The following is a 19,912-nucleotide window of genomic DNA, read 5'->3' on the forward strand; positions in this document are numbered from 1 at the left end:
GCCAACAGGACCTAGAAGTAATGATCCATCAGTGGTGTGCACAATTGCTATTTGTGTACCCTAATAATAAGCTGATCACAAAGCTCAGAGATTGGCTGATATTTGTGGGGAAACCTGGCAGTAATTGTTTCCTGCAGCACCTCCACAGGGAAAGTGATGAATAGCACAGTGCCCTTTCTTATCATTGTATGGTCTGTGTAATGCAGGCCAGGTCAGGTCCTCCAGAGTCAGAGACACTCTTACTACCGACTCTGTCTTCACTATTTAAGAGTAGATATATATGATGAGGGTTTTCCAAACTCGATAAACTTCCTAACTGAAAAAAGTGTTATGAAGCTTTTCAATTCGAGGAAATACCAAGCATAAAGCCATGTTATGTGGCCCTTGAACAGACACTATCGTTTTTCTGTGTGGTGCTAATTAAATGTCACAGACTCCCCTCTCCAGAGGTAATACATCATGACCAATAAAATTGAAATGGTCCAATGAGAATATAAGCAGTTCTAAGCACTCCTGTCCAGGGTTGCAAAAGATGACCAAACTGTGGGGCCCAGCTTAAAAAGGGGGTAGTTTCAAGTTTGGAACTTATTCCCTATCTATAAGTAAATGGATTAATTCCGATCACTGGGAGTCTGACTGCTGGGACCTCTTGTGGTCCCGACAAGCGGGGAACGGAAGAGTAGCGCTTGGTTGGTCTTTGGCACTCCCATTAAGAATACATGAATCGGCAGTGCACATGATTGAACACTATTCCATTCACATGAGCCCTTGTTCTCGGAATTGGAGGAGGTTGCAGTGGTCGGCCCCACAGCAGTTGGGAAGTTATCCCTTAGGGTATACCTTTTAAACTTGTGACAACCCCCTTTGATGATTGCTAAGTTGTCCCCGCTCTTCTACACATACCACTGTTAGCAGCACCCATTTCAAAAGAGGCTTTTTTTTACGATCACTTCCTTTTATTGACATAAAAAGCTTACCCGCTATCCACAGGAAGGTAATAAATGTATGATCGCTGGAGGTTCGATGACTGGATCCCCCACTGATGAGTATCTGGGTTCTAAACTGTCCTGTGTTAATGGGGTAAGATTGAACATTGGTGACCACCAGTTATTCACTTCTACAGGTCTATAGAGCCAATAGTGACCATTGACAGTGAATAACACACGCGCCATATGGCTCCATTCACACAGGAGATTACGGAACTTCACTTTTTGAGATCTGTAGAAGTCCCAGAAGTCGGAAGCCCTAACGATCATCCTGTGAATAGGTTATAAGTTTTTATTGGACAATTTCTTTAAGCTTAGATATAAATTTGGCCGTAGAGATCTTATTATAGTTTAGACTCTTGAGTAGATTTCTTCCATTTTAGCTCGCCTCATCCTGCTGTAACCCAGCTATTTATATTGCTATAATATTTAGATTACCCTTCAACGCTGTCCTGCCTTAACCCAATGTATCTACGCATTACCTACGTGAGATTTCCAAAGCAAATCTTAAGACAAATCTTTCCTGGTATTGTCCTTTTGGCTGAGTCTTAGACTTCCCTCCACTTCTCCATGTATCATTCACTTACAACATGTTTTGTAGACATTTCTCATTCTTGTTGCTTGTGTCCTGTGTTGCCCTTAACGTTACTTTGGCTTTTTTTGCTTTTTCTGTAACAACTGACTTCCTAGAAACCCTTTATATCCCAAGCTACAGGCAGTTGCGTATGTATGGCATGAAGTCAATGACTACTTGTGAAGATTTGCCCACGATATGATGAAAAATTGGTCTTTTTGTATTTTTTTTTTAAGAATGAAGTTTGCCCAGGTCTATAATATTAATAGTATATAATTAGGAAAAGTCATCAATATTAGGGGCCAACACCTGGAACCCTGATCAATCGGTTGTTACCATGACCCACAGAATTACATGAGTAGGAACTAGCAGCGCGCCTTACACAATGTATTGGCAGTTCTTGGTACTGCAGCTCATTGCGTTCACTTCAGTAGGGGCTGAGCTTTAGTACTCGAAAATGGCCCCTACATAGTGTAGGGTGCTGTGATGCCCGGCAATTGTGAGACTTTGTAACGGATGATTGTGGGGGTGTCAGGTGTCAAATTCTCCACTGACCTAATATTAATTACCTATTCTAGTCTGATTGCCGTATGTGGGAATGTCAAGTAGGAATGTTCCCCATAGGATCCGTTTCATGGAGTTTTTACCTTCCTATGGATGAATATGTTAGGCTGTGGGTTGAACTCGATTGATTTAATTCTACCTTCAACCTTAAAAGCTATTCCAACAGGTGGGTCATCAACACCTTAGCCCTGGGACAACCACTTTAAGAATTAGGATTACTGGAAAATCCAGCTGAAGTATAAAGTTGTAAAGGTAATGTATCTTGGGGGAAAAAAACACCACTTTGGACAATCTCTATAAAGCATTTGATAAAAATGTCATCATATAGGTTTGTCCTACTGGGACCTCTAACGATGAGCTTTGATCTGTGAAGGAACCTAGCAGTAATTTTTCAGTTTCACCGCAGCTCCACCACAGGGAAAATCAAGCATTACACAATGGTCATACAAATCAATGGTTTGTGTGTGTAATGCAGGACTGGACGAGTCTTCCAGAAGTAGAGATGCTCTTTGTAACTGTTCTCCACTTTGACTAAGTGTTGAGAAACCCAAACATTGACTTAAAATTAACTATTAAAGAAGTTATCAGATATTAGACAACTTCTTGTCATTCCCCATGCTTGGTCCAGATAAAATAATAAAGCCTTTGCTCCCGTGTGGTGTTGTGACAATTGACTCCGGCGCCCAATCAGTGATGGTGTCCCTGTTGAATTGAGCAGGAAGAGGAAGTTGGAGATCAGCTGCAGCCTGGACTTCCTGTTCATGTTCAATTTGTTCGAAGGTGGAAACTGTGACGCCCAATCATGGAGTGATTAGGAGCCGGTGTCACAAGTGCCGACACCGCGGGAGAAGCCAGCACGGGAGGTGAGTATGGGCTTTATTATTTTATGGAGGCCAAACATTTAGATCAAAAAGAGGTTGTCCAAGTAGTGGACAATCCCTTTGAGGTGTATGAAAATTACATTTTCTAAACTGGACAGCCCTGTTGATCTAAAAGTTCCCAAATGTTTAAAAGTGGAGATGAGCGGAACTAACAAGATTTTGAAATTAGCCAAATGGTGTGAATTTTTTAACGGGAAATTCGATTCACAGGGAATGTATTCTCCGTGAATTGAGTGCAGCTTATTGTGCTCTGTGGTATTGTGAAATCCCAAGGAAAAATTATCATTAGTTGTAGATAAAAATACTCATCTCCACTTCTCCCTTATGTTCCTTGTGCTTCTTCTTAACGTGTGTATGCCGAAACCCTGGGCATCTTCTTACTTTGTCGGAAGTCCCAGTCTATAGTGCAAGTCATAGGGCTGCAGCACACATCATAACCGTGTCGCCCCGACTTTTCAATGCGCATTCGCCTATATGGAAGTCCAAGCCTAATGTCAGGATGCAAAGGATTTCTGCTCATGGCAGTAAGAAGATGCACTGAGGAACCTACAAGGGAAAACAAGCCATGGTGGCCCTTTACGGTTCAGCACTGTAGCAGCTGGTCTCAACCGGCTGCCATTTTCCTAAATTGACCCAGTGATTTACAAAAAAAAAACGCATTCTGAAGAATATGGAATTTTGTAAAATTAAAATACAATTCATTTCCACTAGAATGAATTAAGTCAACTCTATTTACCGTAATAGCTTTAGTGTTCCATTGTACTTACTTAAATTGACTTAATAATTTATAAAATACAATTGGACAATTGTGGCTTAAAATTCTTTTGACTTATTAACTAACTACTTTTAGCAGATGATTTTATCGCAAATAACAAACATTAAATGATAAAGTTGCCTTACTGGTGAACTGTTGATATTTCATGAACATATTGGAGAACAAATGATGAGTAAGATCTTGCCTATGCAATTCAAGTTTATCTCCTCAGAATCTGAGATGTTTGAGAATTTCCCCATAACTATATGTGAACTAGTGTTTTATTAGCAGTATCAGTCATTTTTATACAAAAATCCCCCCCTTATTCAGAATTTACAGTTTTATCTATGATACCTTCGGTTTTCTTAAAACAAGAAAATATCAAATTTCTTGGCTAATAATTGGTTTCTTCTGAGAATTATCACCTAATATAGACATCAACTTTGGTCTCAGAGTTTGACAATGGCATCTCTTAATGCTACTGGAGTTCATAGGCACCAGAACCAAAGCTCAACTGATATCTTTGGTCCTCTGAAATTAAGTCTCTGGGATTTAATTCCTCACCACGCTTTATGTCCAGCATTAGCTAGAAACCTCTTAGGTTCCCAGTCATTGCACTGCATAGTACTTGTAGAGTTGCCATCTATTAATAACGAAGCCTCATTACCATGGTCGGCCATCTGTCATTGATCCTCTCATCTGGAAGACTTGGTCTTTCATGTGACAGTTGTGTTACTCTAAATGAAGACTTGCTCCAAACATTGGTGACTGATATCAATTACCATTTACTGAGGAATGGCTCCTTCATGGTCAAGACACGTAGACAACCTTCAGTGACAAAAAGCACTTTGTCTGTTGAGTTATTTATTTGGCTGAAAGAGGAAGGAGGCCGACAGATTGGAGAGGACACCATTGTCCAGTGAACCGTTGCAATCCAGGGTATTGCATTCAAGGAGATATGGAAAGTCAAGTGCTTTTACGGCCAATTACAATTAAGCCAATTATTGGCCTTGTGGGGACAATCTCATGAGTCTGTCTGGCAATTGAAGGCAGATGAACATTTAATCTAATTTTGGTATCAACTGTCTGGATTGGATTGGTCTAGCAGATTACTAAGCCATCCTATGATGTTGCTAAGTCAAACTCTGAAAATATTTGGCCTGGTCCACCAGAACCCTAAAGGATTGTGTTAAAACTCTGGTACCAAATGCCTAGATTTGACTAATCCACCTGAGCAATAAGGGATTCTTTGTAGAGCTCAAGTCAAACTCTGGTAGTCAGAAGTATAGCTAGTGGTCCAGTATGGAGAAAGGGGGACAAATCACATCTGAGGGGGGCCGTATGCTAGATTACTATGCATAAATCTACAGTGGTGCACCCTAGTTATAGTTGGTAAAGGGGAACTTCAGCAGGTGACCATGCTGTTATTGAAAAAACAAAATCACTATACAAAGACCAAGACTGACATTATCACCCCTCAGTTCTCCTCATAATATCGGCCCCTGAGTCCCTCACATCTAATAATGGCCCCTGAGACCTCCATATATAATAAAGGTCCATTAGTCCTCCACATATAATATTGGCCCCAGAATCCTCCACATATAACAATGGCTCCTAAGTCCTCCACATATAATAATGGCCCCTGAGTCCTCCACATATAATAATGGCCCGAGTCCTCCCCATATAATAATGGCCCATGAGTCCTCCACATATAATAATGGCCCCTGAGTTCTCCACATATCATAATGGCCCCTGAGTCCTTCACATATAATAATGGCCCCTGAATCCTCCACATGTAATAATGGTCCCTGAGTCCTCCACATATAATAATGGCCCCTGAGTCCTCCACATATAATAATGGCCCCCGAGTTCTCCACATATAATAATGGCCACTGAGTTCTCCACATATCATAATGGCCCCTGAGTCCTTCACATATAATAATGGCCCCTGAGTCCTCCACATGTAATAATGGCCCCTGAGTCCTCCACATGTAATAATGGCCCCTGAGTTCTCCACATATCATAATGGCCCCTGAGTCCTTCACATATAATAATGGCCCCTGAGTCCTCCACATGTAATAATGGCCCCTGAGTCCTCCACATGTAATAATGGCCCCTGAGTCCTCCACATATAATAATGGCCCCCGAGTTCTCCACATATAATAATGGCCACTGAGTTCCTCACATATAATATTGGCCCCAGAGTCCTCCACATTTAACAACAGCCCCTGAGCCCTCCACATATAATAATGGCCTCTAACATCCTCATATATAATAATAGTCCCATAGTCTGCCACATATAATATTGGTCCCTGAATTCCTCACATATAACAATAGCCCCTAAATCATCCACATATTATAAAGGCCTCTGAATCCTCCACATATAACAATATCCCCCGAGTCCTCAACATATAAAAATGGTGCCTGAGTTCTCCACATATAATAATGGCCCCCGAGTCCTCCACATAGATTAATTCAACCTGAGTTTCCCCATAAAATAGCAATATTGCACCATAAAATTAATGGCTTCCTGCATCCACCACATATAATAATGGCCCCTGCAAATATCAAATATAAAATAATGGCTCCCTGTATCCACCACATATACTGTAATAATGGCCCACTGCATCCACCACATATAATATGGCCTGTGAGTCCTCCACATATAATAATGGCCCCTGCATCTACCACATATAATAATGGCCCCCTGCATCCACCACATATAATAATGGTCCCCTGTATCCACCACATATAATAATGGCCCTCTGTATCCACCACATATAATAATGCCCCCCGGTATCCACCACATATAATAATGGCCTGTGAGTCCTCCACATATAATAATGGCCCCCTGCATCCACCACATATGATAATGTCCCATATCGTACAGATATTTCATCACTATATTGTGACTGGACAGCCCCTATAAGGATACTCCGGTGTGGGTCAATTAGATGTGATAAATAGAGGTCTGCGATCCTTGACAGGTTGAGGCCATGTCCTATGTAAATGGGTAAGCATAAGATAAAACACATCTCGCTTTCTAGAATCTCCCTGATGTCTCTTCTCAAATGTTGGCTTGGAGGACAAGCTCAACCTTCCCAGTAGAAGAAATCCCATGATCCGGCTGCGCTGTTCTCATGGGCCCTATTTTTATGCATATGGCATCAATCATTTACAATGCTAAGGTGTTATCTAGAAATAGAAGGGTCTTAGATTACCGGCCAATGCCCACTTCTAAATTAGATGGGTAAGTTATGTGTGGAAGTGCTGTGTAATGGAAGTCGTCCGGGCCTCCCTGCCTGTGCATGGAGCTAATAAGACCTATGAATGCTGAGTGAGGTAAGGGGGCGAGCTGACCAAATATAACCTGACAGATTTTCCAGGAGCAGAGGTTACGGGAAGATAGTGGTCAGCATTCTTTGTCACACCAAATGGCCGGTAACCCTAGAGATCATTTGAGTTTTTCTGGTGCCGGCATCATTATTTGTGTTCATATAGGATTTCATGATAGCCCTACAGCTGTCCGGAATACTTGCTTTGATTCATGCTTGCCTGGGAGTACAGGAGTTAAATATCCATTTCATATGTCAATCAACCGGTCCTTGGCTATGGATGCATTTTAAGGACATGGTGAAGGATGCTGGGTAAATTCAGTCCTCACTATCGTAATTGCATGTGGACAGGTTTATCATCTCCTGTGCTTTAGGAGACCTTACTCCTTTTCTCTCTTCAAAACATAATAATGCTCTGTGCTACTGGACATCATTTTCATTCCTTTGATACTATCCTATGTAATGATACTGCCACTGTTACATCCAGCAGTTCGCACCCCCACAAGCACGAGTAGATGCAGTTCACTGTCCACTACAAGGTCAGCACACTCATCTGCTAAAATGCTCTGTGCTGCTGGGAAGCCTATTCATTCCTCCGATTAACACAATATGAATCTGCCCGTTTTACATTCAGCACTGTCTTCCCTAATGTAATGATATAGGTGGCAAGTACAAGGTCAGCATATTCCGCCCCTTTAACTATTCCGTGCTTCTGTTATTTGCTGACTGCTCCACTGTGTTTTTAGCTTGCACCTGTGTATTTGTCCCATATGAGGGTCTAGTTGGGGAATGTGTGGCTAATTAGTATGATCCTCCGCTTCACAACTTGGTTTTTCCTTTTTGAAAATACTAGACTTAGTACTTTGAGTATCAGAGGATGTGTAGATGCAAAATTGTCTCCCTAAGCTTTTGCGATAGGTGACCACTTGTCATTGTTCCTCGCAGACAATTTTTATTAGAGGGTTAAGAAATGGTCAGGAGACATTAATTGTCACATACAGAGTTTGAGAAAGATTGCTTCTTGGCCTTTTGGCTAAGATCAAGCGTAGTATCGTTCGAAAAGGTGGCTTCGGCCTCTGCAACGCTAGTAGATTGGTACTGTGGAGACATGGGGGTCAGTGGGTTCTCTAGTCTGCTGGCCCGAGACTCCATGGACCAGGGCTCAACCCACTGAGCACCTGCTCTCCTTTTCCCCTGAGCATAATATTAGACAACGCAGGGTAAGGGTAAAACAGTGGGGCAATACTTTATTGAACCACCAAGCAGACAATAAACATATTGAACAATCCCAGCAAAATACCCAAGATGGGACAGAATTACAGAGTCCCACCCTTCCGCTGGCTCACTGAGACTAGAGGAGCTGTGACTTTGGGACTTCCAGGACTGACTAGCCCCCACCTGTGGCATTGCGCTTTTTGCGGGCACTCACAGAGAGGAGGTATCGGCATAACGGCAAACTTAGTAAGCCGACAGTCCATTGAGGCACACGATCAGGTGACCAGAGGGTCCCAACCTGATTTTCCCAGACATCTCCATGGAGCCAGGTGACCGGATGGTCCCAACCTGGCTTTTCCAAACGTATCCATGGGGTCAGATGACCAGATGGTCCCAACCTTGTTTCCCCAAATGTTTCCATGGGGCCAGGTGACCGGAGGGTCATAAGCAACCGGAAGGTCACAACCTGGATTCTATGAATGAATCCATGGGTTCAGTCATAGTTAATGGAGCAGATTTGTGTTCTTCCAGCTGGGGTCGTGGTCCTCTATGCTGATATCCTCTACAATGTTAAATCTGTGTATCTCTTGATGGAGCCATGTTGTCCTGATAGAGTATTCCTTTATGGAGTCTTGGTGTCCTGGCTGTTGTTCTATCAAGCCACTGCTGAAACTGAGGCATATCCCCTTTACATAGTTCACAACTGTCCTTCAAGCCATCATCCACAGTTCAAGGTCAAGGGGAAGGTGTGATGAAATTAACTCGCATTGTTTAAGTATTTAATCAATCTGCCTAGTTCACCCTTCTCTGTTTTGCAGGTCAACAACATATCAACAAACTAGCTGGCCTTGTAAGGTGTGTATTCAACATACTAACAAACATGTTATGTCACTGTCTATCAAAGATAGCAGACAATGAGCTACAGCTAACAGCAACTCAAAAATCAACATCCAGGCTCATACAAACAATAGTCTGTGTTTCTTGACAAACCAAAGAAAAACCCATAAATTCTATAGTCAACATAAAGATAATCGCTTATGTTTCCTGGCCTACTGAAAATATACATCTGCATAATTAAGATTAAATGCTATATTGTCACAGGTACATCAGGCACACTAGATACAGTGCACTGGGCAGTATTCCGGATGTCTTATATAGTCATCCAGTGGTGATACTGGCCCTCCAGGATTGAGGTAATTAGATTTGGTAAGTTTGAGAAGCCAAGGTGCGAAGTGATCCTGGGGTGGTGACTCTGTGGTGCCCAAACTCACTGAACCTGGGAAACCCATTTGAGTTTTGTTTCTCCTACACCTTAACTTTTCACTCTCCTTGAGCGCACACCCAGTTTGGGTCTTATGGCTAGAGTGTAGAAATTTTAAATTCCCAATTGAAGGTCCGACTAGTATTACACTAGAAAACCTTCACTATTTATATAATTGTTTTCCACTTTAGTGTCACCTTTTGCACATGTTTCCCAGTAACTATGACCTATCAGTATATGGTTCATTTATGGGTTCCCTTCCAATTGTTCTAGGGGGTGACTGTATGGCCATCAGGTTCTGGTATCCTGGCTTTCTTCTCTCGAGAGGGTAGACAACCTAGTTAGATAGTTCCTAGTTTTGCTTAGGTGGAAACTCAGGAAGGCAGAGAGCAAAATTGGGTCTACCTTGATTTCAGCTAGGAAAGGCCACTGTTTCCTGACCCTTGTTGTGACATTCTGGCTCAAAGGGGCGGGGATAGATTTATTGAGGGCCTTTCCCCTGTTGGAGAAAACTACTACTGATCATATTCCAGTGCACTTTTTTGTGGCACTTGTCACTTTAAGCACACTCGAGTTTAGAGCACAGCACTACAGAAAAAACAGGGTTTGAGATAGATTACACCCTTGTGCACTTTAGTGCTTGGGTGAGGAGAAGCCCAATTTCATTATTCACAAAAGAGCATGGGTGGAAAAAGACTTCCCTTCACTTGTGTAACAGGTTTAATTCATTTCTTTATCCCTGCATCTAAATACTCTACCCAATCCACCTAAGCAAGCCTCAAACACCAGCCGGTAGACTTCCAGTTTTGCCTATGCTTGCTCACAGAGAGTATAGACTAGTTTCTCTTGTACAGCTCCTTCCCTGAAAGCTGAAGAAAAGCTGTTATATCCTCATTTGCTCTGACTGTACAAAAGTCAGCCATCCAGTCATGTGACATAAACACTGGATGACTCTTGGCCCGGGTACAAGTCATCCCCGGTGTGTATTAGGTGCCTTTCTGGTAGCAACACACGTACCCTCTGAACAAAACAGGAGATACTTCATGTATTGTTCCACTTCTTGGAGGAAACCCAAGCTCTTTGTTGCTTTGTACCCTGGATTTCTAGACACCGGGAACTTGGAGGATATGAAGCATTTGTCATCAGGATTTTGCTGGCCAAGAAAATAAAAATAATTATTAAAAATAAGAAGCAGCATTGGCTCCAATCATAGAGCATGACTGTGGATTGTAAGGACCCATGCTTCCTGGCCGAAATGAATTCCGAACTTGCATTACTCATTTCCTTTAAGAATTCTCGTGGAGATTGTACTTCTTTTTTTGGTCATTGTATCTGAAGTATTTACTGTGTGTTTACAGAACATTTGAGTTCATGGATGGAAAAGAGTTTTTTTATCGTACGAGTCATAAATAAAGCAGAAGCATATATTATAAAAATATTTAAAGGGGGTCTCCACTAAGAGCTATTTTTGCAGAAAGAATCATACCAGGATTCCTCATCACATGTCTTTTTTTTGGATATGTGCCAATTTGTCTCAAAATTGAAGATCTCTGTACAAGACAGACTGGTCTGGTAATCCCAGGTTATTAAAATTAAACGGTCACTGTGGTTTCAACACATTTTGCATAAATCGGTAGTACGAGCAAATATAAGAAACTTTGTAATATTCTTTGTCACAAAGGTATGGTTCTTTCTCCACTTATGAGCCACTTCATACCATTCCCCTTGCTTCCTGAATTTATAATTTACTGTGAAAAAAACGTGAAAAAGCCTTGTTTCTCAAAAAATGACATTACCAGCTCACTGAGAGATCCAATTACAGCCACCTATTGAAATCTACAAGGTCAGCATATTCCTCCCCTTTAAATATTCTGTGCTGCTATTTGCTGGCTGCATCACTGTGTAGTTAACTTATATATGTGTGTTTGTCCCTTCTGGGGGTCTAGCTGGGAAATAATTTGGCTCATAATTATCCTCCTTTTTCTACAACTTGGCTCTCCTTTTTGGGGATTAGACTTAGTACTTTGAGCACCAGAGGATGTGTGTGTGCAAAATTGGAGGATTATAATGGAGTAGTATGAGAAAGAGATGCAGAGAAACACCCACAGTTCGGTGTTGCTGCTGCTTTTAAGTGTTTATCTCTCCACATTGCTGGATTCACAGTTGCACTGTTAAATACTACTTTACATTGTTCTCTTTGCTGCTGCTCGTTCATAGCAAGTGTTTTATCACACCCAGTTCTGGATTCCCAGCAACACTTCTAAGTACTGCTGTGAAATGTCCTCCATGCTGCTTCTGAATATGTGCTACATAGAAAAATGACAGCAGGAATCCCTCATATCTGTGTTTGCTGTGTATGGGAGACCTTCATAATAGGTAGTCATATAATGGAAAAATGAGTGTTATTCCTCATGTACACATATGCATATCAGCTTATTCTAGAAAGATTTAACGTACATATAGCAACTGGTCTGTATCCTGTGGCTCCAAATATTTTAGGAGAAATCATTGCTTCTCTGTGCATTGTATGCAAAAATATATGTAGTGCTGTCCTATAAACAACATATATTATCTATCCACAGACAAGATGATAAATGTATGATCCATGAGGGTCTGAATGCAGGACCCCCATGATCCCAAGGGTAGGGTTTTATCATTTTAATGGAGCAGTAATGATGTGTATGATATATGATGTGTATCGACCACTCCATTCATTATCTATATGTTCACTACTGCTCCCTTTAATCTGGGAATTATGATTCTTCAGTTTATGGGATCAGTGGGGGTCTCAGCAGCCAAACCCCTAGTGATTGTACATTTTTCATAATATATCCACCTTTAAGTCTGAGTGTACTTTGGCTTATAGTAGTATTAGAAATGAAGTTTTGTTGCTTAATTTGCACATTTGACTATCCTCAATTAGATATATATGTTATGTTACAATTGTTACCTTCTTAAAGGGTACTTATCACTTGCCATAAATATGTATTTTTTTCCCCTGATGTAGATGCTACTGTTTCCTGAATCCAGCATTGTTTTTCTTTTGTTCCAACACCTTCCAGTTCCTGAGATATAGCCTCATTTTCCGGGTATGTAAATAGAGTGCTTTTAGTCCACTGGGCGTGGTTCTTTATAATACGCCCACAAAGAAGAGTTGAGGACAACGCCCACTTAGGAAAAAAAGACTAGATTTGTTTACAGAGAAGAAGGGGTCATATCTCAGGAAAGGAGAGGAGCAGGAAAAAAATAAAAACAGTGCCAGATTCACTAGAACAGTGGCATTCAACCAGGTAAAAAAAATTATATATATTTATGACAAAATACAGCTTTTCTTTAAGAGAAGTTCCACATGCAACCTAGTTTTTATCTAAATGGGAACAGTCAAATGTGCAACAAAAGTAATAGAAATCCTGTTCTAATGCTGCTCAAAGCCTAAGTAGACTTAGATATAAAGGTGGATATAATATGGGAGGATACCCTTACATGTAAAAGAGATGTAATCCGACAAGTCAAAATAAGAGCTTGTTCAGACCTACGTGGGGTTAATGGTCGTCACACAGGACCGGATGGGCACTTACTTAACATATCTTCTTTACATGTAACGGTATCCTTGCATATTATATCTGTCTATGGGGAGTACTATAGTATATGGCGGACTAGCTGCATCACTTTATATGTCCTTTTTGCTTTTGTATTACATTAATACTTTATAAGTTGTCTAGCTCTTTCTGCCATTTCAGCTGATTATTTTGCATTGGATTCCCGTATTTCCATGTGCTATCGTATTTGTACATTTGTGTTTAGTATACTTGATCATGTTACCACCGGTTTCTTTTTTGGTTTTCCACCTTATCTTTCATTTTTCGTTGATTTTACCTTACGATATATTAAATATCAATGACTTTTTATTAAAAATGGGTCTTGTATTGTTGAACGTACATGTAGAAAAATGGCAGTCACTTTTAGAAGGCCACACAGAATTCAGCTAATGACTGTTTGTCTATCAACAACCTACTTTAATCTTTATGGGAACTGGATAACAAATGTTCAGTTCTCCTGCAGCGCCCCCACAGGGAAATGAAGGCATTACCGGATGCCCATCAATGGAGCACCTGTATAATGTACGGACGTTGGGTCCTTCGAGGAGACAGAAGAGTGCTTTGTAGCCGATCTTTAGTCCATTTAATTGTTGTTGTTCCTAAATAAGGGACTAACTCTGTACCTGACATCCCATTAAAAGGAACCTGTCACTGGGTTTTACCAATATAAAGCACCACCTTTACCACCTGTTTTACGGTATTCTAGGAAGATTTATGTGAGTCTCAAATTTCTCGACCCCCCTCTGTACAGCCCCCAAAATATCCTTTATAATGCCCCTATACGGCGTTGGCCAGTCCAGTGGGGGTCTCTGGTCTTGATCCGGCACCTCCTCTGTGGTCGTAATCACCATCCTTCTGCCCTGCTTCAGGTGGATGACGCGTTCTAAGTCATCCACACACTGTTCCCCAATCACGCTCCTGCGCAGGCATACTTCTCTTTGCTTTACTGAGGGCAGAGTAAAGTGCTGCAATGCGCATGCGCCAACTTTACTTCTGGGTCATCTCCTGGCGCATGCGCATTACAGTACTTTGCTCCATCCTCCACAGTGCAGAGAGAAGTGAACCTACACAGGATTGCGATTGCAGGGCAGGTGGATGACTTTTGCAAGCAGAAAGGAGGCACCGGATCAAGACCATAGACGCCCATTGGACCGGATCAGACTGTACCGCATTGGGGCATTATAAAAGATATTTTTGGGGCTATGTAGAGTGGGTTGGAGACTCATATACCAGGCTATAACGATGGTGGCAGTACTTTATATTGGGAAAACCTAGATTTTCAACTTAGGATAATTTTGATTTGTTCCTTCATGCTCTTTTTTTTATGGGAAGAGAGGTGATAACAGCCATGATAGAAAAATGGTCACTGAAAATGTTGTCACTTAAATAGCATCCAAGAGCATTACCTAAACATGCCAATTTCGGGTGGGCAACTGGAGAAAGGGAAGACCTCCCAAACTCCTGGAAAACTTAGTTATTAGGGTTCGGCACAAAAGGTCCACCAGGTAGCTCATCCCCAATGTTTTATGAGTCGATAATCAAAATTAGGAAATGAATGGAGTGTGGTACGGTAAAGGGGTAAAGATTTGGATCAAAAAGAAGAAAAAATGTCTTCCAGATAAGCCATGGTGTCGAAAGAATTAGCGTTTCGTAGTCATTGCTCACTAGGACTGTAGCTGGCCACTTGTACCATTTAGGTTCTTCCGCCCTTGCTACAGGATTTCCACTATATATGCAATTTTCATGGGATAAATGAAATATTCGGCGTGGCGGACTGCCTTCCCGCTCTGTTCTCCCCCCTGTTCACCCCATGTTTAAACAGCAGCAGCAATTTACTAAAGAGACTGATAGCAATTCCCACTGGGGTGTTCTCTCCGAAGCCTCTGCCAAGGAAGACCTCCGTGATTCATACTGTTACATAACATTAATGGAAAAGGGAATATTTGCTCCATCTCATCCTGTTATGCCAAAAACAGCGGTGGCTGGAATCCCTGAAGGGAAATAATCCTTGAGCAATGTTTCAGGCCGTGGAGACAGCAGGGGATATCCTTATTATCTCCATTAAGATTTATGACCTTTTAAAACTGGTGTCCCAGTTAGCCGGCGTACTGAATCACAGCGGCAGCCCCTCTCGTTGGGTCGGCTTTTCATTTTTACATCCTTATTTTAATTCAATTGAGTCTCTTAACTCCCTGCTGAGCATTTATACAATATGAATAATGCTATTAAATTTATCCGGGCAGAATTAGGAGTAGCGTTGTAATAAAACTTGGAGTATGGCAAGGGCAAACAGGGGTTAGAGCATCCTTGTGTAGGATCTTCTACCACACACTTCAATTTTTGACCTGATCAGAGACAAACTTTGAAGCTTCTGGGTCCTGATAAGAGAACCAATTACACCTGTCCCTGGTCCACAATACTCATGGTATTTTATGCATTGTATAGCGGTAATATTTTCTCACTGTTTGGTACTGTTACGTAACCACCTTATGGCACTATTAGGCTATGTTCTTACATCACCATTTGACATGGATCTACAACAGGATGCCATTATATTTGCAAGTCGTGACCTGTGAAAACAGAGTTGGACACCATGTGAGCGCTATTATTTCAGTATTACACTCAGTTCAGTATTACGCTCAGTTATCCTTCATTTTATAATTTTACCCAAGCACTTCCTATAGGCTTGAGCAAAAAGATTTGTGTTGCCCTGGTTCGGCATCCAGTCCTGTTGTCACAGATGTGTCAGAGGCTGCAGACCCGTCGCTTTGCATCTGACTGCAGAAGGTCTCAGCAGTTTGCTTTGCACACTTCTTCCTGGTCCTTCTGACTCTAGGACCAAGTGGCAACCTTCCCCGGCTCTAGTTGACACACCTGCCACTGGGAGTTGCCGGTGATATTTCCATTTCCCTGTTGAGGCTTGGAGCTATAGCAGTCAGCTATCTTCCTCTTTGCTGTTTGGAAGACGTCTGTGCTTCCTCATTGGTGTTTGGAGGACGTCTGTGTTTCTCTCCATTTCTTCTCAACCTAAGTGTTCCCCTTGTTTGTGTATCCCATCTGTCTTTAGTGGTAGTGGGGATCGAATAGTGCTCATCCTGTCTTTCCCTATGCAGGGCTTATCTCCAGTGTCAGGCAGGGTTTAGGTATCCTGCTCGGCGATAGGTGCAGAACCTATATAGGGACGCATAGGGCAGACTGGGTGAAGTCATATCTGCCTACGGGCCTCCACTTCCCCCTTCCCTAGTGTTGGGTTCCCTTCCCCTTATCCTTTTGTGTTGCACTTTGTTTTTCCTACACTGTGCGTGACACCTGTCCTCCATGGAAGGGTCTTCCCCGGCCAAGCATCCTCTGTCTCTCTTGTACATACTAGGTCCATTGCATGAAACCTAGAGACAGAGACAAGGGCTCATGCGACTTATTTCACGATATTGTGGGGTCTATAAAGCACTAGAGGCACCCAGGATGTTGGCCTCAGAAGTGAAGACTACAGGGGTAAAACCTGTGCAGCCACATAAGGGTTAAGAGGTAGAGGGCCAAACTTCCACTTCCAAAGCAGCAAGGAGCTTCTGACTGACACAAATATCTGACACCCATATATTGTTCTTGAGAGAGGCCCTCTTTTATCTGTATCCATCACTGGAAGACTGCTTTTGTCTGGCTGCAACAGAGCTGGTTGCATACCAACTTGTACTCCAGTTCATTTCTTTCGGTTTAGTTGGCTGCAACAGATTGGATGATGTACCAGGGCCACACAAATCTTTTTTTGCTCAACTCTAACTTTTGGCAAATCAATAAATAGGAGCAGCTCTGCAGCACCCAGTAGGGGCCACAAAACAGCCGCTACCGGGTGTTGTTTACATCAGGTTGCTCCTGGATCTTATAATAGCTGATTGGTGGGGTTTCTGGTGTCAGAATTCCACCAATCTGATACTGATGACCCATCCTGAGGATCAATATCTTAGTTGTGAAAAGCCCCTTTAAATGTTGGGAATAACCCTTTAAGTCTCCACTCTCTTGTTCAGGAAGCTGTCTAAGGTAAAGTGATAGATTTGTCGGTGTAGGATTCATTCAGGGTTTCCCAGGAATTCTCTCCGCGCTTCGGAGTTCACACATAATACAGTATTTATCAGTGTAAACTGTAAAAAACGGCATGTCATCTTGAATTTCGCTCATAATGAAAATCCATTGACCTGGCCTCCCCTGTATGTCATATTGTTCATTGTTATTATTATTCGCTTTCCAGACGGAAATGAAGCGGATCGGCTGCCAGAACATAGATCAGATGTTTGCCTTTTTTAGCCTGGATGCCGGGGAAAGCTAAACAACACACATTAAAAGAGACACTTGTGATAATAAAGTAGATAAGATTATATGGTTATAGATGCAGACTCGCCCATCGGAGGACCAGAACATCCTCTGGTAGACCCTGCATCTCACAGAATGAGAAGTCCTAATGGCCAGAAGAAGACAACCCCATTTAAAGTGATTTTGAAGCAACCACTTTCCGTTAAGTTTTTTTTTTATGGGATGATTCATAAATAATGTATTAGATCTTATTGATGATTAGATTGACGTTGGACAATTAGGCTGCAATACCTTAGTTCATCAGGGATGAAGATTGTACTCAACGTTATCATCATAAGTGCATAATAAGTAGAGTTAATCTAAAACTAATCTAACCACTTAATCCCAAAGACCCCAACAGCCAGATCCCTTCTTCAGTAGGGATGAGTGAATAGCTTTGGATAACTCCTTATCCGAATAGCTATAGCGCTTCCCGAATAGCTGCATCGGGAACCCGGATACCTGGAGCGCTCCCGATAATCATCTGCAGCTGCAAGTGTCGCGGCTGTGTGACAGTCACAACACATGCTTGGAGAGCCCAACAAACAGCCTCCATAAATAAGGATCTGCTCAATGGATGAAATATCGCCTTAGTCTTTACAACTCTGTTGGGAAGAGCCAGAAACATTCTTGAATGTCCTCTGTGGTTCATTGTGCAAAAAGTTTAAAACTTCTTACATCAACTTATTAAGTAAACAGCATTGCAGTTACCTACAGTGATGGGCAAATCCATGGGAGTTTTGGTCCCACTTTATCTGCCGAACTTTTTGAAAACGTTTTTTTTCAGGTACCAGAACGGTACCCGAACCCCATTCAAAAAATTGGGGGCCTGAACATCTGGTGTTTCCCATGCTGTAATTTGTGTGATGGCGCCGGAAACAGCGTCTTTGACCTGCACTAACATTACACTGGTCACAGCGCTGCGATTCACACGCTGCAAAAAAGATTACCACCGGTCAGACGTCGGCTGTTGAGAGTACTACTACTGTCATCAGCGTATGTCTGCTTTCAGTGATAGGAGCGAGAGCAGGCTATGCTGATGAGAGTGGTACTCTCATCAGCCGGGACCTGTGCATTATAATAAAGATGTTAGTGTGATATAGTGCAGTCAATATGTGTGTCTTTTAGTGTGCAATGTATTTATTGAAGAAATTAAAAAAAACAAAAATGAAAAAAAAAACGGATTGGTTCCCCGGTAATTGTCATCAGCCCCAGCTGAGGGAAAGCTGACGGCTGGGGGCTGATATTACTATTCTGGGAAAAAGCTAATATCCATAAAGGTTCCCAGGCAGTTAATATCCAATCATAGCTGTTTGCTTAGCCTTTACTGGTTATTATACGGGAGATCCCCCAACAAAATGATGTGGGGTTCACCAGCAACCAGCAAAGGCTAAACAGACCGCAGAAGGCTGATATTAATAGCCAAGAAAAGGGCCATGGATATTGGCCCCTCCCAGACTAAGAACATCTGCTCTTAGCTGCCCCAGAAATGGTGCATACATAAGATGAGCCAATTCTGGCGCTTAGCCTCTCTTCCCACTTGCCCTGGTATGGTGGTAAGTGGGGTAACATTATTGGTGTCAGCTGACATTACAAAGTTGATATCAATATCAAGCCCACAGGTTAGTAATAGAGAGGCATCTATAAGACACCCCCTTTGCTAACCCCGTAGTGAAAAGTAAATGAAGACACACACAAAAAAAGATCCTTTATTTGAAATAAAAACACAAACGCATTTATTTGGAAGAAACATTCCCCACCCTCTTTGATGTATTGATCTATGTAAAATTAAAAATAATAAAATGAATTCAATCCAGATGTTGCAGAGTTGGAGCACATCATGGGACATATGGATTATCGCCAAACAGGTGAGGAATATGGTGCTTTTTTATTTTTTATCTTTCAGTAATAAATAGGTGACAGATGGTGGGGAGTGCTGCTTTGAAATAAAGGAGTCTGTGTGTTTATTTCAAACAAAGGACCTTACACTGGGTTTATATTACATTTGTCAATTAGATTAGTAAGGGGGGATGTCTTCTAGACACCTCGCAGCTACTAACCTGTGGGCTTGATGTCAGCTGACATTTCAAAGCTGACAACAACCCCACAAATATTACCCCACTTACCACTGCACCAGGGCAAGTGGGAAGAGCCAGGCAAAGCGTCAGAATTAGAGCAATAGATGCGCATTTCTAGGGTTGATTCGGGCTACTTTTTAGGCTGCGCAGGACGAATATCCATTACCCCTTCCCAGTGTGAGAATACCAACCCCCAGATGTCAGCTTTAGCTTGGCTGGTTGTCAAAAATTATGGGGACCCCACGCCGTTTTTTTAAGTTATTTGTTTAAATAATTTTAAAAACGGTGTGAGAACCCTCTATTTTTGATGACCAGCCATGA

At 41.9% G+C, this 19,912-nt stretch overlaps 1 long non-coding RNA gene across 1 annotated transcript in view; it reads right to left on the minus strand.

Moving 5' to 3' along the window:
• The window catches only part of LOC143783046 (uncharacterized), a 211,818-nt gene that overhangs the window by 159,789 nt on the left and 32,117 nt on the right, over nucleotides 1-19,912 (minus strand). The gene's annotated exons all lie outside the window — the stretch shown is intronic.

This window comes from Ranitomeya variabilis, chromosome 6, assembly GCF_051348905.1.
Source record: "Ranitomeya variabilis isolate aRanVar5 chromosome 6, aRanVar5.hap1, whole genome shotgun sequence".
Lineage (NCBI taxonomy): Eukaryota > Metazoa > Chordata > Amphibia > Anura > Dendrobatidae > Ranitomeya > Ranitomeya variabilis.